The sequence below is a fragment of the Cygnus atratus genome, chromosome 1 (assembly GCF_013377495.2).
Source record: "Cygnus atratus isolate AKBS03 ecotype Queensland, Australia chromosome 1, CAtr_DNAZoo_HiC_assembly, whole genome shotgun sequence".
Lineage (NCBI taxonomy): Eukaryota > Metazoa > Chordata > Aves > Anseriformes > Anatidae > Cygnus > Cygnus atratus.
The window spans coordinates 146,556,183-146,580,957 of record NC_066362.1 but is presented as its reverse complement, the minus strand read 5'-3'; the positions used below and the strand labels follow the sequence as shown (position 1 = coordinate 146,580,957).

The window sequence follows — 24,775 nt, the reverse complement described above, 5'->3', positions numbered from 1 at the left end:
ATGAGGGGCATTTCCTTTCCCAGTCTCCTCCTCAGCAATGAAAGTGAGATGGATGGAGCACCCTGAGCAGCAGCTGTGTCTGCTAAGCGGGTTTGGCTAGGCACCGGTTCCAGCCTTCACTGGTAAGGACACAGAAAGAGGTCTTTGTCCTGTTTATTTGCACTGTGGGCTTGAATTAACATGCATGATTTTGTCTAATGGCCAGTGAGGTTTTGATCTTGAAAAGCTGTGGGGATGCTTCTGTGCAAATTTTTGGGCTGCATTTAGCTTATGGGAAAGTGGAAGGGGGAATATATTTGTAATAAGTCCTCACCAACTTTTTTTCAACTACAGGCATATGAATTTGGGGAGGATTCTTACTTTACTTTCAACTGAGTATGCCTGTGCTAGACTAACCAGGTGGAAACTTGGAGAAAACAGCAGAGTTTCCTGTTCCCTGCGTGGTGGGGGGAGACGGGGAGAACAAAACATGACCTCCCAGAGGTGGTGTCGATCGGCGTGAATCAGATGCACGCAAAATAAAATTTCCTGTTCCAACAGAAGCAGTGAGTTCAGCGACTGCCCTCTCTGTTGGCTGCAGAAAAAAACATTCTTGAGCTCTTCCGAGTATTTAACCCGTCGTCCAGTTACAGTTGTGAGAAATACAAAAAGCTTAGAGCCCATAAAAGGAGATAATTTGAAGTTAATGGAGGCAGCGCTATGTAGCACATAAATGGAATGCGAGCGGTCGTGTGCTTTATCCTTGTATTCTGCTCTATTAAATTATCCTAATCTGCCAGTTTAATTCCTGTCTGCGCTAAACAAAGCTTCACATGACATAACAGAAAAGCGCTTGTGTGTCTGCCTTGTTGCCTTGGTTCTTTCATAATACTGCAACTTTCTGTGAGCCCGAGGACAGTGAGATGAGCCTCAGTGTGGGCTGAAAAGCAGCAGATTGAATAGCTAAAAAGATTGAATAGCTAAAAGGATTGAATAACTAAAACTCAAGGGTTGATTAAAGGGTTGGCCAACATGCCCACCCCTGCTTCTGTTGTTATCCCTGATACATATTAACCTAAATTGGTTAAATACACTACTTGATTTATGAAGCACAAAATTGCCCCAGCTAGTGAAAGCTAACAAAGCCCATGGAGGTAGGATATTTCACCGCTCTGCTTTCTTGTTTTCAGTTAATAAGTTAGGATGTTAGTTACTGAAGTTAATATGGAGTGCAATGAATGAAACTGTCCATCTGAGTACGTCTGGGGCAGGAACAAGAAGATCAAGTGAGTCATGATTGCCCCTATTGTTTAGGGCAGGTGGATTTTACTGTAGAGAATTAATACTTAAAAAATCATATCTTTAAACATTTGAAACAGAGATTGGAGTGGGCTCTGCTGTGTCCAGGTGGCTGTGGGTCATGGTATTGGGCATCACTCTGGAGTTTGGAGGCCCTTGGTGCTCCCTCTCCTCCCTCCTCTGTGTTGCTTAACATTAAGCTGCTGGAAGGCATAGGGCTTCTGTCTGCCCAGAGATAAACTTGTTTCTATTCAGAGGGCTACCATATTTCTGACATCAAAAAATGAGTGGTAAGAGACAGCAGTAAGCCTCTGTTGTGTCCTCTTGTCCCCCAGGTGAGCATCCTGTTGCTGGTATGGGAAGGAGGGTGGCATCTGGGGCTCAGAGGAAGGAGGGGAAGATGACTGGCGATTGTGGCGGTCCCTTAACTCTGCTTTTAGTCCTCCTGCTTCAGCTTCAACCCCTCTATTGTTTTCCTGCCTTTGTGCACGCAGGGATGCACTTTATGCAGATCTCTGCAGTCCAGAGATGTCCCTCAAATCTTTCTGTCCCCAAGCCCTCCCACTTGAGAGCTGGCCTTCCTCCTCCTCCTCACCAGCATCCCTCCAGTGCCCCAGCCAGTTCCACCTCTCCTACCTGGCCCCAAATCCCTCACCCCAGGGAGGGTGGAGCAGGCTCCTGCTGCTCCATTTCTTCATTTCCACTTGATTTTGAGACTACTTTCTTCCCGTGTCTCCTGTGTGTATCTCCCATCAGCTGCTGTACCAGCTGAGCATCACACCCTTTCCTCCCCCTTCTCCCCAAGGCCAGGTTCATATTTCTAGAGATTTTTGAAAAATAATCTACGATTAACAGAGATCTGCCTAGACAGGACCATAACGGGAAAGCAAAGACATAACATATGGAGCAGTAGGTTGTCTTTTAAGTATATATTTTTTTAGCCTTGTGCTGGTCCAGCGTGACTAATGCGTGAAAGACTGATGGTCAGATTCCATCATTGATCTGTTAATTGAAGATGGCTTTTGCCTTAATCTCCTATATTACAACATGGTTGAGATGTGCGTCATGAGGTGTTTACTGTTGAAGATTACTGATGTTCTTCCAGGCTGCCTTGTGTATGCTCAGTTTTGAAGACTCCGGCACAATCGCTCCACTGTGAATTTTAGAAACATATGTTGAGGAATATATATATCTTTTATTGTCCATGTGTGCAGCTGCTAGCAAAAACTTGGTACTATCTCTTACTTGAGGGAAGAAGTAAAGAACGTGCTGTACCCATGTATGAGTCATGGTTCATTTATTTTCTATGAGAAATTTTAAATGCTCTATTGCATGACCTTTGTCATCTTTGTGTACTGTGGAAAAATATAGCAAGCCAGGAATATCAATGAAAGTCTTCTCAATAACCAAAAACAGGCAAGTAACTTTCCATTGGACCCTTTTTTTCACTAAATGGATCTTCACTGTGGAACAAATGATGATGACTGCCTGAGAATTTACAAGCTAAATAAGCTTTGAGATCATACTGCCTCCTTGACTAACCAGCATTCTCTGATCTTACATCAAAGGAATGGGGCTTTTTTCACTTGGCAAACTGAGAAAGAAGCAAACATGTCTGTTTTTATGTTTTAAAATGAAAGCATTGTTTATTTTATACATTCATCATTTGTTAGTATGTGTAATGCATTAATTGCAAATGGTGGTTGCAGATACGGCCTGTTCGTTTGGTGCAGTACTGCGCAGGGTAAAAAATAGCAAATAAATTTTTTTTTAAAAAAAGCATACCTAGGCCTGAAGTGCAGCTAGACCATCTAGGACAAGGTGCATCTCACAGGTTCCTTCGCCCACATGGTTCAAGTAGCGTTATTACCCAGCAAATTGTGTAATGCAGCAAGCATTTCTCACCCGCCTCCTTCCCCCCGGCATCTTGGATTCTTTTTCATTGAGAGTTAATGTTTGGCTTGATGTTAACCTAACAGCTTACTGCAGCTTGCCCTGTGGAGCCCAGCATGCCTCGTAATAGATTGGATACGCGTCCTTAGAATAAGAGGGGCAATGTGCCCGCTGTCCAGTGATATTTGTGGGGGTGGCAGAGAAATCAGAATGGACAGGCAATAAAATGCTCTTTCATTCACAATATTCATGAAGCTTCATAATGCTGTTTTTGTGAGTATTTCGTGAGTCTGTCTCCTTGTGTTACTTTTTTGTTTGTTTTTTTGTTTTATTTAGTATCCTGTTTATTAACATACATTCTATAAAAATGAGCCCTAACATAAGGATACAGCAATTGCATGATGTAGCATTTGCCTTAAGAAAATGGGAAAGTTAGAACAGACTGTTAAAACAAAAAAGGATTAAACATCAAGGAAGTATTTTAGGAGCATTTTCTCCTAGGTCTAATTTTCTCCTGTGGGGAGAAACTGGTAGAGATGATGAAAATGGTGATAAACTGTGAATTATGATTGATGATGATTGTAAATTACAGTTTTCATAATTTCCTAGAAGGAAAGAAGTAGAAAATAGTTGGAAGAATACAGTTGAAGATTCTCTTCAGTAGCCCCTGGAATGCTTATGTAAGAGCCTACTGTAAGCAAAATCAAACAATCAAAGACAACATGTGATACCTTTAAGAAAGGGAAGCAACATAAACAGTTCAACCACAATGGAAACAAGGAAACAAACAAAAATGAAAAACAAACAAACAAACAAAAAAACACAGAAGCATAATAAGAAACTAAATGAGGGCTTCAGTGAAGAGATGAGTGAGTTGAAGTTCATTATACAGAAAATATCAGTGAGGCCAAATTGCTAAGAATCATTGCTAGTAAGTAACATGGGCATGCAGGGGCAAACTTGGAAAGGTCAGAACAAGATAAAATGAATGAGAGCACTATCAAGAGAAATTATTAAATGTGCTTGCAAACAGTAAGAGAAAACCACAGGCAAGAAGTTGCCTGTTGGTAATTGGAGAAGAAAACCTCCTGATGAGTGAGGCGTATGTGTTCAGGTGGTTAACCCATCAGCAGGAATCTGAGATAACTTAGGGAAGGAGCAGGCTAGAAGCTACTTAATTTAGATGGATATTTTAAAATTAATCAACCCTTGTGACTCAGGCTCATGGCAGCACTCCGTCTAGTTTGTTTAAGCTGCACTGCCATGAGACAAAGCCATCGTGCTCTCTCCTGCCCCTTCCCACTCCCAGGAGCTTACTCCCACTCCTGAACTCTGCCCCTTCCTCCGCTGCCGTGGGGATTCATCCAGTTACGTGGCAGAGCAAATTAGGGATTTGATCTGGCTCAAAAATTGTGAAGTTTAAAAAATCCTTTGCTATGTTTTTTCGAAAATGAGCTTCACCAACCCAGTCTGCTGCATGCTTGTGCTGCTGGCTGGAGGGAATTGGTGGGATGTCTGCTTTTGGTGGCTATGGTGACATCAAGCGTTGGTGGACCTACAGCATTATCTCATGGACCCAAGGCTTAACATAGAGCCTGTAAGAGCTACCAAGGTGTAGTTCTCTTTGAGATGAGAGGAAAGAGAAAAGACGCAGGGCTTGAGGTATATAAAAAGCTGTTGAGAAGTGGGTAAGAAGAAATCTCTCTGTTCTGTAAGTGAGAGAAGGAGTCATAACAGTGCCAGGAGAGGGATTCAGGTTGGTCATTAAATGGGCAAGTTTTCAGACAAGGACGAAGAGGAAGAGATACAGTTCATCCTTCCTTGAGACAGCAACCTTAAGAGCTTCTTGGGTTTTCTTTTCAGATACTATCTTATTTTTTATTTTGCTTACAGAGGAAACATGGTGCTTAACTGCTAATGCACAGCAGCAGAAATTCAACATGTGATATCCTCAGAGAAATTTTATTTTGCTTCAGAGGAACTGAAGGACTGCTGGGCACAATGTCATGTCTTATAGTTGTTCCAACCATTGCAAACTCAGATGCAGTGTGTATCAGTGCACACTTGGAAAACTAATCAGACCTATTCGTATGTTATATTCATATGCTTCTTTGCTTCCCATCTCATCCTTTGTAGGATGTAAGAGGGAAGTTTTTGTTTTGTTTTGTTTTGTTTTGTTTTTTAGTTTAAAGACAACTTTGTGAGATAGTTTTAAGTAATTTTGGGCAAGATTTTACATTCAAGCAACAATTTTCTGTCACCTCCAACCCTGCCTGATGTTGCTTAATCTCATTTAGCCTTGTTCTGGAGTAATGATATGCAGGGAAATAGGAAAATGGCTTTGTTTGAGTGGACCTCAAACTGAATGAAAATAAATGTACAAAAGGTTTAGAGAATCCTTAGCTCTCCTTTTAAGGCTGTACACCAGATGTAAAGCCCAGATGCCTGTTCCTCTTGACCCTTAGTTTACTTTTTTTTTTTTTAAATCTTAGCAAAAGAAAAGCACAGACAAAAAAAAAAGTTTTTAATTAAGAAAAAAACATCAGCAATGATTTTCTTTCATTGGAGAAACAGGAAGTTTTTAAAAAGTGTTTCACAGAAAGGCCTTACCTCTCTTTTAATAGCTAAATTTACCATTCTCCCAGATTCTTCATATTGCCCATAACTGTGACTTCTTAATCACTTTTAAGACTGAACATGCATGGAGTTAGGAGGAAGTTGTTAAAAATTGCAGTGAGCACAGCTGAATTGGGTGAAGACCTGTTCTGGAATAGAAAGGAGCCTGACAGCACTTGAGAGGTCTGTGGGATTTTAACCATAGGGTTTTTTTCGTAGGTAGATGGATATATTGTTAATGTGCTGGTCAATGTCGAGGAAAAGTCCAGTGTCTTTAAAAAGGCTCTTTCCTCACCCCTCTTGCTTGCCCTCCCACCTAATGCAGCTTCTCAGTGCTGCTGTTTTTTTTTTGTTCTTTTTTTTACACAAAGCATACGTACTGGGGCAGTTAGTCGAGAAGACAGAGCCAATATATTGTTCTCTTAATTTACTTAGCGTATGACCTTGCATGTATCTGTGGTTTACATTAAATTACATGAGCCATGGATTTAGTATTTCTGGGCATTTTTTAAGCAAATACTTGTTACAGAGATAATGCTTCCACTACTGGGAAAAGGAAGACCCTATTGTTACAGTGACATGTCTTTGTAATTTGAGATTACTTAGTTCTATTCAGAGCGTAGGCTTTATGTGTGTAATTATAATAGTAAAAAAACAGATCCTTGATACTCTAAAACACAAACAGTTCAGTAGAGGGATGCAAACAATTATTTAATTTTTAGTGGTTTTCCTTATTACTTAGAAGCCCTAAAGTTGAAATGTTACCCTGTATTCCTCCCTATGTACAATTTACAAAGGTCTGAGGTGCTGATTCATGAAATTAAGCCTGAGAAGGATTTTGGATGGCAAAATATGTGAGCAGCTGAGGGTTAAGATTGAGTGGCAGCCCTGTGTGTGTCCGCACACCCAGGTTAGAAGAGCCAGGGATGAGTAGGGAGACCTCTTTACAACATGCGCTCTCCTTTTGGTCCACAGTGTTGACCCAGTCTTAATTTTCAGCTGAGTGCTGACCCACTGGGGGGATACAATACATGTGCAATACATGCTAGGCCTGGGAAGGTGTTTTATTTCATCTGCTGGTCCAGTTAGTCATGGTCAAAGGGATTTTTTTTTTTTCCCTGATGACTTCACAGAATTTTCTTGTCACTGAATTTTGTTGGTACCTGTAGTTTATGCATATTTAAAATAAATTTAATAATCTGAATTTGTGTTGCTAGGCTGACTGCAGAGCTCATCCCAGTTTGTGAAGCAGCTCATGCCAAGCCTGCACTCTGAAGCTGCTATGCTAAAGAGCATTAACAAGATCCATACTGTTTTTTCTTAGGAACACGTTATCTCTTATCTTAGTAAACCATGTAAAATAAACTTTATGGAGAGTGATTTCCTCTGAATACTGTTTCAGTAAATTGGTGATAATACAGCCAGACCATACGTTTGTCTCATGAGTGCGATGGGAGCTTACCTGATTTGTGGTTTTGTGGGAATTCCTTGAAATTAAATGTATGTAGTATGAAGATTCACAAAATGAGTGCAAATTTTTGCCTAAAATGAAATCTTCCATCAGCATGACCTAGCTGGTCAAATGAAATTCCAGCATCATCCTCAATAAAGAGAATACATTAGTACTTATTTTTCTCATTTTGATTCCTAAATTTGTTATTGTAATTCCTTCAGTAATGAAATACAAATATGCCATAATTTGGAAGTGTGCTACATATCCCTTCTTGATTCGTATAACCTGGTGATGACGGCGGTGTTAGCAGAAGCTGTTCTCAGGCAGCTCTCCTAGAGGTTGGGTTGAAACACTGCATCGGCAAATGGTGACAGACCATATTTAAGAAAATTTCACAGTGTCATTTGAACCAACGTAGTACTGTGTCAGAGTTTTACAACATTTCCTGTTTTCAGTGCTTTGTAATTGTAATCTAATCTCTTCTGGTTTGGAGGGGAGATTAAATCATAGCCAGGGACTAATTTTTGAAAATTGAACCAATGTGAATAGTCAGCTGGTTTTGCTTGAAAGTGAAAATATAAAGTGAAATAGAATAGGCTTGTATTTTATATTTATAAAAATATATTTATAAAAATATATATATTTATAAAATATACTGGCAAGTACTCCATAATTCAGTGTAGTCATTTAAAAGCAGTTGTTCAACATACACCTGTAAAATGCTATCTGTTTCTAGGTAAGAGCGAAGACTTTGTAGAAAATCCATTTCTGTAGTAATCCGTTTCTATAATCCACTTCTCTAATACAGTAAATACTGCTTTTCTAAATCACTGAAGTACCTTTCAAGAATTCTTAAGCTAGTGCATGTGGCTGGCATTTATTTTTCTATAGCCATCTTATGGGATATGCACTTAGAGGAGTTATTATAAACAAAATAAGATATTTGATACCTGAATGTCTAACATACTGCCACCATTTATTTAGAATAAACAGGTAAAATTCAAAATCAAGTCTGATAATCCTTGATTAGAGTTACATGTGACTCTCTTTAAGTATGCATGAAGCTGCTCTTGTGACTTATCCTTACTTTGCTTTATATACCTCATCATGCTACTGTCCAAGGGTTCCTTTTCTCTACTTGATAGGTGTTTGAAATCAGTTTACCACGTCTTGCAGTGTAAAGGTGGTTGATCTCAAAGAACAAAATAGTTTTTGCCTGAGGTGGTGCTGTGGTTCAACATCCTGCTCCAGCAAAAGTCTTCCCAGGGAAGGAACTTTTGGGGCAGTCTCAGGGGCTCCTTCTGCTCTTTATTCCCTCTCGGGCTGAGTCTCAAACCACGCAGGAGTTTATTGCTAATAGGGCGTACAGTCCTACTGTGAGAAGGATGAAATTGTACTTAAGTGCAGTGTGCAGAGTGCAGAGCAGTTTCTGTATCTGCTTGCAGCAGCTGCATAAGGTAGGGCATTATTTTCTGCCTGGGCTGACGCTGTTTGAGGTTTCCACTGATGAATCTTCCTCCGCTTTCTTTTTTTTTTTTTTTTTTGAAAGGCAGTTTTTCAAACGTGCTTATGAGACAGAACCCTGCAAGACCTCTGCTGTCTGAAACCTTAGGAGCGTGCAGCTAATCCACTGACTTATAAATGCATCTAATAGACGTGATTTGTGCGTTATCATTCATACTGCAAATTACTTTGAGAAAGAGAATGCAATCTAAACAGTAGGCTCAAGAATTCCCTGTGCATTATCCAGGTGAGCAGCCTTAAATTTGCATTGCTAGACAAGCTCTTCCCACTTCATGTTCATCTCCTTCATGTTGATCTCCATCCAAGTCTTGTCGTGGCACTCAGTTAAATAGTGTGGACCCACATCCAACTACTAATGATGCTGCATGCCTTTGCAAGGTGTAACAAAAAGGTCATACTACTGTACAGTAAGCCATAAAATAAAATAATGTCTCCAGGGACTTGTCTGTGAGATGAAAGTCTTCACGCAGGGCAGGCTTAGTCAGGGCACACCACAAATTGCCAGGAACAGGGCTGGGGTGTGAGCTGGCAGTGTCTCCATTGCACACCCAGACCCACAAGGCACAGCATTTGTGTGCTGTGTGGTTCACGGGGAGGGAGTTTTGTGGAGACCCTCCTTGCCCTGACTGTATGGTACGGATGCCATGAGCAACACCGTACAGGCTAACCAGCTGCCAAGTCAAACCTTAGATACATGGACACATTAAGGTCAAAGAAGCTAACCTGGGGATTCCTTGGAGAAGTGCAACTTCAACTATTGTCAGCCAGTTTGGTTTGTCCCTAAATTTTTCACTGCCAGCAGTACCTTTAGGTCAGCTTTCTGCTGCCAGTGGTGTCTTCTGGTCAGAAATAATCAAGAGGTTCCCATTCCTTTGCACGTTTTTGTTAGAGCCTGTTTGAAGTTTGCTTGTGATTCAAGTATTTAAGAAGTTTTGGGGCAGGTTGTACATATATTAGAAGTAGCACTAGAAACAGAAAAGGACAAAAGGATTTACAAGGAGAGAAAAAAATACATAAGTCAAGGTTCCTTCTGACCTGTACATTAGAATAAACATTTCCATGTGGTATTTGAAGTTAGTCACCATCATTAAGAGGAATGCACGTTTATCTGGATAAGAATGAAATATTGCAATACCTTTAATTCTTATGATTCATTACTCCTCCATAATGATTTAAAAATTCTGGAAAAAGGAGAGAAAACCATTTAGAAGTTTTGCAAAGATAAAAGTCAGATGCTTTCTTCTTTACAAAATGGTGACACATAGCCATCTAAAAGGAAGGAAGGATGTGAAAAATAAGACCAAAGGAAGAAGGTTGCTGTCCTAATGAGTATAACAGAAAATGCTATGGTGCTAATTCCCTAAAGTTTCCATCTTCCCACAGAAACTATTTTTGTATGGAGTTTTTCCATGGGATGAAACAGTGATTCCATGATCTAGAAAGTGATATGAGTTACTGTTACATCAGGCCTTGATTTGGGAAGTGTAAAGGCATTCATATTTTTAATATGTGTCCATTTCAAGAAGACTATTGCAATGCACTTCATGATGACATGCTCCTGAGCTAAAAACAGAAAATAATTTGTTGTTGTTGTTGTTGCACCTGACATTACTGTTTTTACCCAAACAACTCTTAACTTTCACTGTGGTATTTTGGATCTTTTCAGAAAGTCTTCCATTATGGAGACACGAGATGACTTCAGAACATGCTGGTTTTAAGGGAAAATGTAAAATTTTTCACATGAGAAATGAAACTGCTATGTTAAATGCATACTCATTAGGAATAAATAGCAAAGATGGGAGGCTACAATGGAGGTTAGAGAATTTTATGGTGTTCTTGCTTGATGCATGGCCATTCGGAGTGCCTCTTCAGTTCTTAAAGCTCTTTGACTTGGAAAATTATACAAAATCTAATCATATTATTAGGTAAATGGAAGCCCAAATTTCTGCTCCTACACCCAAATATAAATGAGCAACATGATTTTTCAAAATTGTTGGATACTCCAGAGTTTCTGATCATATTGCTGGGTCATGTGGTGGGTGCAGCAGTCTGTCAAAAGAATCTGCTGCAATGATTTGGATCTGTATAGCACTCTGCAATTTCCAAAATTATGAAGCTTATTTTGATTTGTACAGAGGAAATGGTAATATTAACATTAATGCTGTTGCTAAACAAAGCTTTGTTTTTCCGCTTTTTCAGCTTTCCAATAGCGTTTCTCCTGACATTTTTCTTTTTTAAACTTGGAGTCTCTAAGAATTGTACCTCTCCAGCAGTTTTTTCATTCAGCATCTCGAAGCTTGTTAGATGTTCAGAACCCCTCAAAGGCCTTTTGACTCACATAGCTTATTTGGCACCACTGTTGTCTCTTTTTTTGAGGAATTGTGGAAAGGAGTCAGATACTATGGGTGCATATCAAAAGAAACCAGCCATCTCGTCTTTCAGCCTGGGCACATTTTCAGTTTTGCCAAACAGTATTCATCCTCATAACCATTCTGCTGCTGTGTATGGCTTGTAAATCTCTGTGAGGTATGTTTGTTCTGGGAGGTGCTGTGGGATGAGCATGTTTGTGACTACAGATGCTTGGATTTGGAATTCTCTCAAATACTCTCAATTAACAATTAGTTCTGTCTTTTTTTTTAGTTGGAGTTGAACAAAAAGCCAGGTACAATAAAATTGCAATGTATAAACTTAGCTGTGTCCCCGCAGAGATGTCTACAGGTTCTGGAATCTGAACGACTTTCTTCTTCTCCTGGGCAACCCATCACTGTTCTTCATGCCACTGTGTCAACCAGAACTCCTAATCCCACATCTCTGCACTTTTTCCTTCTTTCCTTTCTCCACTACTGGAGTGCTCTGAGTAGTGCCAGTCTATGTTGATGCTCTAGATGTCATGCTGGACAAAGAAATGAGCCAAGGGTTAAAAACCCATGGTTGGGTTTTTTAGGTGGGAGCACTTTCACTCCACACATTTCCTGGGCTTCCAGTTTTCTTCATGGGTGATGATAGAGATGTAAACTCTTCCATTTTTGATGATTCTGAGAACTACTGCAGGCTTCATAGTTTCATTATTAAAGTCCTTTTAAATAAAGTAACTTCTCTTTCTTTCTAGCGCTATATACAACTTGGATGAAATGTTTTATCTTTATCTTAATAGGGTACTTTTCTAACCCAAATTATTTTACTTGAAGATCAAATAAACTGTTAGAGACAGGGAACAATAAATATTGTAAAAATATAATATAAATAAATACCTCATTTAAAGAGAGCACCAGTGAAATTAAGGGACTAAATCTCTTGTAAAACTTTTGCTTACATTAACTCAGGTTAAAATATGCTTATGATAACTTTATCAAACAGACCGAATCTGCCCTAAAAGCCTGAATTATTTCATATTTGACTTCTTTTTGTTGTTTCAACTTCTGAGTTACATCAGTTAGACAAATGATCCATGAGCAAATCCAAATGGAGTTACCATTATCTGTGTGCAAGAAATGCGAGCTGGGCTCAAAACAACTGCGATTGTATCTTAAAAAGATTGTTTGTTTAATAATTACCCTCCGGTTGCTTTGAAATTTGTCTATTTTTGATCTTTAGGTTACAGATTTCCAATCTATAAGACAGTCAAGAGGGATGACACTTTTTAATTTAAAAAAATAAAAATAGAAGGTTTTCATGAACTCACATAACTGCAGCCTAAGGAAGAGTGCCAAAAACCAAAGGACCCCTGGTAGTTGTGAATATTTGTGACAAATCTATAAGGCACTAGTCACAAATTTAAGGTTATATGTGGGCAGCACTGATGCCCTTTCAGTTAATGAACCACTTTTACTAAGTAGATGTAGTGCTTTTGAGAATGTCAGTTTTCTTTTAACTCTTCGTGCAGTGTAAATATGTTGTTGTTTTTCTTTAAAGTGTTATTTGGATGTGTGGTTTAAAGTGTGGTCTGTTCTAGGGAACGATTTGGGAATACATCTGGCGCATCAAGGATGTTGCCATGAGAATGACATGTTCTGAACTTTGAGTTTTAGTATGACTTTCGCAGATGTGCTGGCATTCAAAGGCGGTCTCGTGATGTGGCTTTGGGTGGTTTTGCTTACATTTATCACTTTTTTTCCTGCTTTTTGAGGACACTTGTTACTCAAAATTGTCAATATTTGCATGTCTTGTACCGAAACTGTTAAGCTGAACATTTTTTAATTAGTTAATCTAGTCAGAATGTTCTGAAACAGCTAGACTAATTTATAGCTTGTAAACAGCTTTTCTTCTGGCACTGAAATGTCAGTGAAATACTGTAGATCGCAAGGATATATACAGAACGATGCAAGATCAGGTTTTCACAATTAGAAAATTTTAATTTCTTTATCAAACTTACAAACTCTCTGTTTGGCTAGTGCTGCCCATGACATGTCTTCCAGAGTTATTCACGGGCTGGGAAGGCTCTAGCAAAGAGCACAGGGAAACTCATTTTCAACGTCCATTGGAGTGCCCGGAAATTTGCAAATTATGGCATGAAGCCATGTTGGTAGTACCACAGTGTATGATCATTTTTGATGAACTAGAAGCCTGTCTAAGCTTGCAGTCACACTACAAGTGACTGCTGCAGACAATTCTGCTCTTTGGAAACTAAATGAATTTGGTCAAGCTATTCTGGAAAAAAAAAAAAAAAAGAGAGAACACCATGTCTTACAAACCAATGTTGAAAGGGGTTATGAAGAGAAGTCATATAGGTTTAGAAAATGGGAAGTAACTATCAAGTTTGTTCAAGAAGAATTTAGACCAGCTTAACTTTAGAGATGCTTTCAACCTCCTTTCATTACTACCAATGAAAATGGAAGTATCTTTGTTAGGAAGTGGAAGTTACACTCTTGGAAAAGGCATTATGATCAATAATATTTCATTTTAAAGGTAAACTCAGGGGACCTCCATCTTTTTCTAATACAAAAGCATGCAGTAGCTCATAAATACATCAGTTTAACAAATTATCTCAGTGGCTGGTATAACTAAAGTGCTCCAGAAGCCTACATTAGTTTTACACCCCTCACACCACACTGATGATAGGTCCTCGATGGTTCAGCTGCTGGTTCTGCTTGCATCATGTTGCCCCTCAATTGCGGCACCATTTTTTGGATTGACCCTAGCATGAAGTTACTTCAAGAAGGTAGAATAGGCCATTAAGAAAATGGGGGAAAAAGTCACTGTATTTAGTTCTCATACAGTTTAGTTCCAGGATGGATTTCATGCATGTCAGTGGCAATGCAAAAGTGGGGCTAGGACTGTAGGAAGGAGAGGACAAACCTGTGGTAGGTCCCACCAAGACTGCATTCCATGGCGTTAGCTGTCACAAACCACCTTTCAGTGAGTCGTGGGAGGAATAGCCTTTCTTGTGTACTGCATGTTGCCCTTTGGGCGCCTTGAGCCTCCTACTGGGAGGATATTTTTTTGGAAGAGCTCTGGAATTTATACTCTGCCCTTTTCTGTAGTAACCCATGTTTATTAATTTCATATATATATTTGACAAATAATGAGATCTTTAGTGCTTATTAGTGCATTTACTGGATGGATGAGCTTACTCTCCTGTATTTGTTTTTTAATTCTAAATAATGTGCAAGGCTGTTGAAGCCTATTTGAGTCTGCTTGCTTGTCATTAATAAGTGGAAGAAATCTTATAGCTGAACATGGCTTCTTTTTACTGTTTTTAAATAAACTACTCACAAAATATTTACAGCTCTATGTCAATCTTCATCAGTGTTTGCAATCCTCCTGACCTTTAATGTAGAATGCAGGTTAGGCAAATGTTTAATTATACTCAGCTGTAGCTTTTCCATCACTCAGGAAGTTGCCACAGAAAAGAATGGATTGTCAGCTTCTCTTCTATATCACGTTATTTCCGTTTCTGCATTTAAAACTATTTATTTTTATTTTTGTACTCAGTTAGTTTATCATTCTTGTAAACTGTCAGATATTAAACACTTTCCTGGTTGCTCATGAAGTAGGTTTATTTACTGAATGCAGTCAGCAACTGAAGTGGTACAATAAAAATTACATTGCATGTTTTATAGGAGGAAAATAAATAAATTTTTGTCAACTTCCTGTCTAGGCAACAAAGAAACATAAAAGAAAGAGAGGTCTGACAAGTTTGTTTCCTTTTGCGTCTGACAAATGTTGCACACTAAATATTTCCTGTCTCTATTTTGCTCTACTGTGGTCCTGTTCCAACATTCAAATTTTTATTGAAATTGGATTTCAAATGTGGATTTTGAAAAATGTAATTTCAAGAAAAGTGTGTCTGTTTTTCATTTGGGCCAGACAAGTAAATTGGAGTACACATGGCTAGTACTGATTTTTCCTTGTGGCTAGGTTTTAAAAATGTTGAAAGAATCCCATTGACTAGCCACATTGCTAAAATTGAGTTCAACAGCAGAAAAAGAAAAAAAGTAAGGTCTTTGAAAATTATTCTAGACTAGTTCCTGATTTTGAGACAAAATTCTCTTTAATGTATGCAGTTATTTACAGTCTAGGTGTAGTTATCATGCACCTAGAATTTCGCAATCCAATTGCAAGTGAAAACATTTTCTGGAATTAAGACCTGATTTGTATAGAAAAACTGATGAAAAGATATTGGTGTATTGTGAAGAGAGAAAGCAGTGCATAGTCAATGGTATCCTTAACAGGAGGAAAAGACAGAATTCATTGGCCTGTTAAGGAGCAAAGAAAAAAATACTCCCTATTATGGAGTTTTAGGAGTCTAAACTGAGGTCTGGCTGATGATTTGTTGCAAAAATTATCAATTTAACTGAACTGAAGTTATAACTCTAAGCTTTAGAGAAGATGCACAAGTAGATGTTGATTAGCGGTTTGTTAAAATATTGGAGAAAAATGCATGTAATAAACACCTGGTCCTGCTTGCAGTCCAGAATTTGTGGTAGGATTATAATGCAAATACCCCTAAAATAGATTTCACGTCAGGAAATTCATTATTAGGAAATAATGTTCCAATTTTAAGTCCACATGCTATAGGTTTTAGAACTGGCTATCTGCAACAACTGGCTGAAATCTTTCACTGTAGCAATTAAAGGCATCTTTTTATTGTAGCAGTGGTTTTGTTATAGGATGGACCTATTTGGAAGAGCTTTTAGATCTGTGTGGAAAAAAAGGTGGGTTTATAAAATGAAACCGTGTGTATATTTTGGCCTGCTGCTAAGCAGACTAAACATGCTGCGTGCATTCGAAATCCAGTGTTTGACAAGGATGTTGAACTGCTGTGGTTACTGCTGCTGTTTCCAGAATACCTTTTGGTTCTTAAAAGGTATTAATTGCTCATTAGCGATCTTATGGCTCTTTGTTGAGTCTGCCGTCCAGTGTGAGGCTATCACTATCTTACCTATCACTTCTTCACAGTGTTACTGAGGAGATTAGTGAGCTAACCTACTATCGAGAAGAAAAGAGACTTAATGTGTTTTCTTAATGAAGAAGTCTTTTAGACTGTTCTGATAATTCATGCAATAAAAATTCCATGCAGTCTAGTAGATTTTGATAGCCTTCAAATATTCTAGCAGACTGTCCTCTTTTGATTTTACTCACAAATCGTATATCCTTGTAATATACCATGGAGGTCAGCGGGGATTTCCCTTAAGGCTTTCCTTTTAGAAGCTGTGGAATTTCACAAGTAGGGGCAAATCTTGTTTGCTGCTCAGGATGCTGCACCTCTTGTGAAATGGGGCTGTGTGTTGGGGATCTCTCCTCCGTGCAGGTTCAACCACAGTTTCAGGGAGCAACTGCATGAGTCTGCTCCTGGAGCAGTCTGTCTGTCCTGAGGAACATGCGTAGAGCCCTTACTGGTCCTTGGACATGGAGCTGGGCCATGGACATGTACATGAAGCTAAGTCTTTTCAGGAGTCACACAGAATCAGACTCAGGAGTGGGGAGAGGTAAAGGATAAGAAACTGGTTATAGTGAGTAGAGGACTTAGAAGGAGCAAATAGATGCCATTCATGCAGTGTATGGGAAGTGGAGGCAGGAGGCCTCCTGGGCAAGGAGTGTGGTTCCCTGGCACCACCTGCACATGCACATAGCCTTCTCTGGTGAAAAGTGCAGTTGCATAAGTGAAAATGCAGTACTCACAGCCCACAGAAAGGAAAGCCATGCTCAGGCAGTGGGATTTGTTTAAAACACAGGTCTTTATCTGTACTGGACTGTAGGTCACCTGGGTTTATCCTTAGGGCCCAGGCCTAGAGGCCGGAGAGTTTTTCTTCTTGGGCTCTTCTCCCATTTTTCAATGCATATCCCCACCAAGAGGATCTTGCCTCTCTGTTTATTTAGTCTAGGCAACCGGTAGCCAAGGGAGAAGCCCTCCACTCCCCGGTGCTGTACTGTTGTCAAGTTGTTACTTTCAAATCTATTTGTTTATGTTGATGTCCATGTTTATCAGCTAATGGAAGGGAAAGCACCGCTCACCAACTCACTGTAAACAATTGCAAAATTGCTCCACTGGCTTCCTGCACATCCTTCCTCCCCCGACATGTCTCCTTGGCCTTGAGGTTTACAGAAAGGCCTGGAGACGGGTTGGGGCGCTGAGGGCGGCATCTCCCCTGCGTACCTGCCCTTTCTCCACCATCCCTGATGTAATCGGGCATTGTAGGTGCCAGGAGAGTACTGGTTATAAAAGTGAAAGCCCAGCAATAGCTCTGGACAGACACATGGCCCAAAGGGAGGTCGCCTTTCCATCAAGGTAGCGGCTGAGGGAGGAGCACATCTCACTTTGCATGTCATGGACCACCAGGCACATTGTTCTGTCCCTATGCAGAGCCTTCACTGCCCACATGGATGTGCGAAGACACACGGGCTCTGAGGGTTTGTTGGTGTCCTGAAAACTACCATGATCAATGAAAACACAAGTGAGGATGCCGGGTGGTTATGAAGGATGCCTTTTCTCCATTGGAGGCGTCCTGCCACACAGGAGGTTGGCCTGTGGCCACATGGCTGCAGAGGTGGCAGTTCTGCAGCACAATTTTCTGTCCTTCCTGCCAGACTTGTTTGTTTAAGTTAGCAAAATGGGGTATGGGAGCTTCTCATCTGTATCTCCTGGCTCAACTTTGCCTCTTCACAAAGTAGAAGAGTAGGATGGGAATTACAGGCACCGGTTGCCATAACTGAATTAAGAGAGGATCATGCCTTTTGGAATGCGTTCCTGGAAATGCTTTTCACTGAATAGAAGGTAGTCCCAGATTATACTCTAATTCTCAGCTGCCGATGAAGAACAGTGACTGTTATACCAAAGGATTCACCTACTCTTATGTGCTACTGAAACCTGGAATATTTTTCACTTCTTTGAAAAATATAACTAAAAGTGGAGTTCTTAATTAGAAAAAGGGTACAAAAACAACTGGATAGATAGTAGTCCCTTGGTAAATACAGTATTCTCTGCTTGCTGGAGGCTAAACAATATCTGGTAGTCTGTGGATTTAGATCTGCTTGTAGATTCACTGATGGAGGGGTTTATATTATAATGATAATGAGATTAGTTAGTATATGAAAACCAGTTTGAGCTGTGCAGAACAGAGTGGCATAATGTGATATTTTGAAAACTTTACTAAATAAGCAAATACCTTGATTCTTGCCAGAGCTTCCTGTAAAGGATTTTAGTTTGAGGAAACGTTTGCTTTAAATGTCATTTTTGTCCAAATATGGAACAACAGGAATAGCTTTATATTTCCTGTGAACTAACTGGAAGCCCCCAGGACTTGCATTGCTTTGTGAAAATGATGTTCACATCATCAGCAGGAAAGTCGTGTTCACAGAGCAGCTTTCAGGGGACTCCCATGACCCTACCTCCAGGACAGACCGTTGGGGAATTTGGAAAAGAATGTCAGAAATGAGGTCCCTGTGATGAAACATTTCAGATCCAGCAATCTGGGATTCATTTGACTAAGAAGATGTGACTGTTCTTTTATTACAGCTTTTTACTGAAGTACTTCCACCAATGCTAATTTAAAAAATAAATATTTTCTGAAATAATTGTATTAAGTATTAAAAAAAAGAGAGACAATATTCTTTTGAGTGGCCAAAATACGCTGGAGGTCTCTGATAAGGATCTGTGGTCCGTCTGCAGTTTTTGTGTGAACATCCTGTAGGATTCTGGTAACACTAAAAACAACAACAACAACAAAACAAATACAGCCTCTGGCCAAACAGAAGGAAAACCTGCCAAAACCTACAAACAGCCCCTGATGTCCCAAAAGCCATAAAGAATTTATTTCCAACTATATTATATAGAGATTTATTTGTAGAGAACCAGTTTTCTGAAACTTGTACAAAGATTTTAAATAAAACCAAAGTTTAATTGTTGTAAATAGTTCAAGTTTCATTGTCCACGATGATACTTCAGACAGTATATTGTCATTTCTTTCAGTTATATGCCAATTAGGGTGAGACTTGCTTAAAGTTTCCCTCAGATTAAAAGTGGTACTTGCCCGATGCATTGACATACTAGTAATTGCAGTGCCACAGTTTTCCACTGTGTAGGATTGTTACAGGACATTTCTCATCTAGTCTAAAGCTATCCCTAGAAGATGTGTTAGGACAACAACTCTGCATTAACAGAGAATGAGTGGGACCACTTCTCCTTCTTTCTGTCCTACCCATGTACATCAACATACATCCAAGGGAGATCTTCAGCAGAATGAGTATTTTAATTCTTCTTATGCATGCAAGGTTTAATGAGTCTATGGAAACTGGGTTGCACTTATTTCTGTTGCTTAAACCTAGGCATGTAGCACCATGTGAGACACTTATCAGACATGGCAGATATTACCTGGGACTGAGGGGAGAACTGTTGCCACCTGGCCTGGCAGCTGGAGGCAGGTGGGATATCACAGGACATCTTGAATGGCACTGTTCTGCTGTCCTCTGTGAATACTGAATCTACAGAAAATAGAAATGACACAACCAAAGATTTTAAATAGCTACTACATGACAGAAACTTTCAGTTACTGCTGACTAGAGCTGAACTTAATTTGGAGACCTAGAGGTTGAAAGCTGTAAAACCAATAAGCCATCCCTTGGTTCAAGGAATTCCCAGAACAGTTATAATAGTAGTCTGCCCATGATTTGCTGGGAAACAAAAATGGACATGAAGATAAGTTGCAAAGTTTTGTTTTGTTTTGTTTTTAATGGGAAAAAAAAGGACTTTGGAGGGAAGGAAAGAGAAGGAAAGACTGGACATTATAAATATTATAACATTATAAAATCATAAAATATCCCCTTTTCTCTATCATTTATCTGTCCAGTGATAATCTGAAATGGGTGGCTATACAAGTGAAATGAGAGCTGTACTCTCATGGGAGTACATGAAGGCATGGCAAGTGTTCCTCTTCCTGAACCAATTTGTGGGTTGAAGTTCATGTGTCAATCCAGGACAGTTGACTTCCTATTAACTCCTGAAAGGGGCAGTTTTCCCACTGTTTAGACATTTGATCAAGGCCAGTCTTCTAGCACAGACATCACCAAAAAGCAGTTACCCCTGTCCCAGCAGAGCATATGGGAATAACTGAGTGACTGCACCAAGTCACTCTTCTCTCTCTTAACACTTCTGATGAAGCTTGAACTGCAAAATCCCGTGTGTGAACCTTCTTCTGCTTGCCCACAGTACTTTTCTAATGCTTGTGCCAAGGTTTCCATCGATGAAATGTATTTAGAATAAGTAAGCAAACAGATACCATGCTAATTATCAGTTAAAGCTAATTGTCATCAAAGTAGTATGGTGTATAATTAACTTCAAGCTAGCCTTACTAGTTGATTCATTCTGAAGTGACATTTTCTGTTCAGATGTTACAAGTAAACTGACTGTTTTTCTGATGACAAAAGAGGATACACCCCAATCTACATTGCAACAATTGCTCCATTTCAAATGCTAATGAAAGAAAAGTATAACCTTTAAAAATGAAAAGCTGGCAGATTTTGATCAGGAATGGGTGAGTTTGCCAGCAAGTCGGCGATTGGATGAAAAATAGGACTTTAGAATTGGTGAAATAAAAAATGTAAACCATATTCAAGGAATAAAATAGTAAAAGAAATTATTAAGAATAACAAATAGTTCAAAAAAAATCAGAGACTTTTTTGAGAAATGCTTTAATAGTGCACTTTGACTTGTTTGATTTTTCATAATTTGCTAAGAGCAAAGAAAATACACCTGGACTCACAAAGGAGTTGCCTTTTCATGATGGCTATTTCCTTGAATTTTAAAGATGCCCTTGTTCAATGTAGTCAGGGGGTTTTGAATCCATTCTGGCTCGTGGATCAGTACCTGCTTGACTGCCTGCACTTGGGTTATCTACTTTCACACTGTTGTAGTGTGGTTCCATACCCAACTGTTGTGGAGGCAAAATGAAAGCAGGTGAAAATGCCTTTCTACTCCAATGCTTTGCACTGTCATTAAGGAAGGAAGATGCTCAGGTTCCCATCTCTGATCTAGTAAGATTTCAGTGTGCTGTGTGAAATTAAATTATTTCAATGGGAGAGAGGGGAGTCTTGCCTTTGAAATGCTCCACAGCACATCACGTTTCTTGTTCTTCTGAGAGAAATGAACTCCACCCCTCTGAGGCAGGAGATAATGTATAGTACAACAATTTTTAAGTCTGGGTCAAACACTTCACGCAAAGCTCTGTTTTGAAGGAGAGTGACTTTGAGGTATGGTAGTTTGTTTGTTTGTTTGTTGTTTTTTTCTTAATTATGGCAAAAAAGAATTATGTTCTAATACTGAGCAGTTGGTTTGCTTTGTGAAAATCCTGGGAAAAAATGTGGGCAGGAAAAAATTCATTTTCTTTCACATACTTCCTATCAACCAGCATATCAATACATAAATTAACCTTACAAAAGTAATATTTCACAATGTACTTGTAGCTAATACATATGTCAATACTAATCCATACCTTATCACCGTATGCTAAACAGAACTGGAAGTTCATAAGTCAGTCACTTAGGTCTTTTTTAATAGATTAAATTGGTTGTTTCTTGCAAATAATTTTTATCCTTTTTGTATAAATACGGTATGGTCAGATATAGAAACAATGAAGCTTTTCATCCTGTTATATTTATTTCAGAAAAAAAAAGGAGGGGAGGAGGGGTTTTTACTCTTCAAGTGTAGCCATCTGTTTCCATAATCTAAAATAAATCTAACATTACAGGGGCAAATAAGAAAGTCTTTCTTTTCTTGTTATCCTTTTTGTTCTAGCTAGATGTAAATCAGAAGTTGTAGCAATGTGATTTTTTTTTTTAAGTTGTTAATGGACTGCAAAATCAGTTAAGAAAAATATTTTAACTGAGTGTTGCAGTTAACCGATTAGTAGTGATTTCCTCTGATGATATTTTACACACAAATGAGCAGTTCAGCTAATTCAGTGCAGTTCTATCCAAAGGGTAAACATGGGAATAGTAATGCAGCTAGGGAGCTATTTTGACATTCTGAAGAGAAGAAAATATGTGAGGAATTTGAGATAAGTATCCTGCAGTTGGCATCACCTCCCTGTTCCCGTATTTGGTGGGATGTGAAACTGAAGACATCTATTGAATCAGTTCTTTTGTCAGCTACATGAGTTGTACATATGTGTGCGCAGGTAGAAGTGCAGTCTTTGCTATGTAGAGAGAAATCTCTGCTGTGATTAGGTTAGCGCAGGGGAGGAAGGAGAGGTAGAGAGTGTGGAGGTAGGAGATTGAGCTGTCACTTGAAGCTGTCACTGTCACAGAAACATCCCACTGACATAACAAAAATTGGTGTTTGAACTGGGAATTGGTGCTAGGATTCAGTCCAAATTTGGATTTGAACTAAAGCAAAGCAGACTGGGAAATCTTTACTGTTCTCATCAGAAAACATGATCAGTTTAACGTCTGAACACAAAATCACATTTTATAATGAATAAATTATGAGGTGAAATAAGTATTTTTACTTGTTGAAGCATTTCAGCTATGAATTAGAAACGGAAAATAGTCACAGAATTTTAACATCTGCCTCATCGGTCACCTGTTCACAAGGTTTTCAATCACTGGCAAGACATTGCATTTTGGTGTAGGGGAAGTGACTATGTGCCCTGGAATGAGATTTTCAACACAAATAACGTTGAGTAAACAGTGAGAAATAGATCAGATATCTGCCTTATAGCTGTGGTGTACAATACAAGACTGGAACTAGACTGAGGCCTACACAATTGGCCTGTGCCTGCAGGAAACTCGGCAACTGAAACTCAACCGAGGCTGGGCTGATGTTGTGGGATGGGAAACTGCATTCTGGCTTGAAAAATGCACTTCTTTGAGAGAGATGAGTGTCCAGGAACCAACTCTGCCTTTGTGCTCTTTGGGTGCTCTCTGCAGCCTCCAGACACGGGGCATTTCCAAATATGGCCGCCGTCTCCCTCGTAGGCTGCTACTCTGGCTGTTTGTATTGTTCCTGTACGTGTTCCAAGCAATAGTCCTCGACTGCCAGGAAAGTAGCTGGACGGGGAAAAATAGAGCAAAATGTGAAAGTCTGTAGTCTGACAAATGTGTTAGAAACTGAATTGCAGGGCAGAGTTTCTTCCATCCACTGCAGGAAATTTCAGCAGTGCCACTCTCAGGGCTGAGCAACCCTGAGGCCTGAGTAGGCAGGAGCTGGGCTGGGTGTTTTTAGGGCTTTCCTTTAGCATGATGGTAAACAAATCTCTCTCCTTTAGGCGAATATTCAGTCTGCATGAAGCACGTTCCCACACATGATGTTAAAGGGGCATAATCTTTTTTGTAGTTTTATACTGATTTGCTAGTGTGATTCACTAAGCTTATCAGTTGCAGACAGTCTGGGAGGAAGAAACAGAACGGAAATGCTTGTCAAAAATAATGCAATTTGTACTGCTAAAATGAGCTTCTGCTTCTGGGCTAACAGGTATTTTGTGGGAGGAGTAAGAAGAATGAATGCCACCAAATGTTATCCAACAGGCTGGCCTGAGCTGCAAGGGAGCTGTGGCTGTTTGAAACCTGCTCGCTGGCCATGCAGAGTAGGTGAGGTATCACGGTGCATCTGGCGAAGATCTTTTGGTCAGTCTAATTAACTCCTACACAAGGGATAAAGACCCTTCCTTTTCAGTGCCTCCCCCCCTACACATTACACTTCCTGCACAGCGCCATTCCTTCTCTGTTTTTTCACTTGGAGGACAGCAGCGATTGCTCCAAGCTCCATGCAGTTCCTGGAGAAGACACTGTTTCAAAGAGGATGCCTAGGAGATAGGACAAGAATATTTTTCCCATCTCTAGCCATGTGTGGTCGGAAATCACAAACTGGATTCTTCATATTAGACTGGTTTAAAATCAGAACAATTTCAAGTAAAAGTAATAATTTGCGTAGTTTCAGCTCACTTACCTTGAGATGATTATCATTTTTCCTTCAGGATGAAGTTTCCCATTTAGGACTTGATTGTGTAAGGTTCATAAGTCATTCCTAAATGAGCTCCAGAAATGCGGATCTTCACGTTCACTGTTCAGAAGATACTCAGCTAAATTACAATACTTTCTGAGGAATGAAGAGATGTTATAATTCTCCATCCCTGTAGCCCTCTGTATCCTTTAGCCCTCTGATCATCTGTGTGTGTGCACTTTGCTCTCCATTTTTACCCTTGTTGTCATATGTAGCCCATACTTGCTTATTTCAGTCTCTCCTCCTTGGTCCTCCAAGGTGTGATTCATTGACATCGAAAGCAAACATCCAAAATAGGTGAGATGAATCCTGGCCCAGAAATGCCTTTTTCTTACTGTCAAATAAAGGAGACTGCAGTGAATTAGTATAGATGTTTGTAAGCACAGTAGGTCAACTTAACACAAATCCTGATTCCTGTACCTGCTGTAACCATCTTGTTCTCCCAGTTTCCCACCTCATTACTTAAATGCCCCTTGGACCTCCTTAAACTGACATTTGATCCATAAGCTTTTTCCAGTCTGTTCCTCCCATCTTCCCAGATGACCAGGAGAAAAAAGTTCATACTTCTTCCTAGCACA

The 24,775-nt window shown here is 39.6% G+C and overlaps 1 protein-coding gene across 3 annotated transcripts in view; it reads left to right on the top strand.

Moving 5' to 3' along the window:
• The window catches only part of COL4A1 (collagen type IV alpha 1 chain), a 132,106-nt gene that overhangs the window by 20,493 nt on the left and 86,838 nt on the right, over positions 1–24,775 (top strand). Inside the window, exon 1 of one of the 3 annotated variants that reach the window (XM_035565606.1) lies at positions 23,669–23,785. The exons of the other annotated variants lie outside the window; for them this stretch is intronic. The gene's annotated coding sequence lies outside the window, so the exon portion shown is untranslated. Of the gene's footprint in view, positions 1–23,668; positions 23,786–24,775 lie in introns of those variants that run through there. 3 annotated transcript variants of the gene reach the window in all.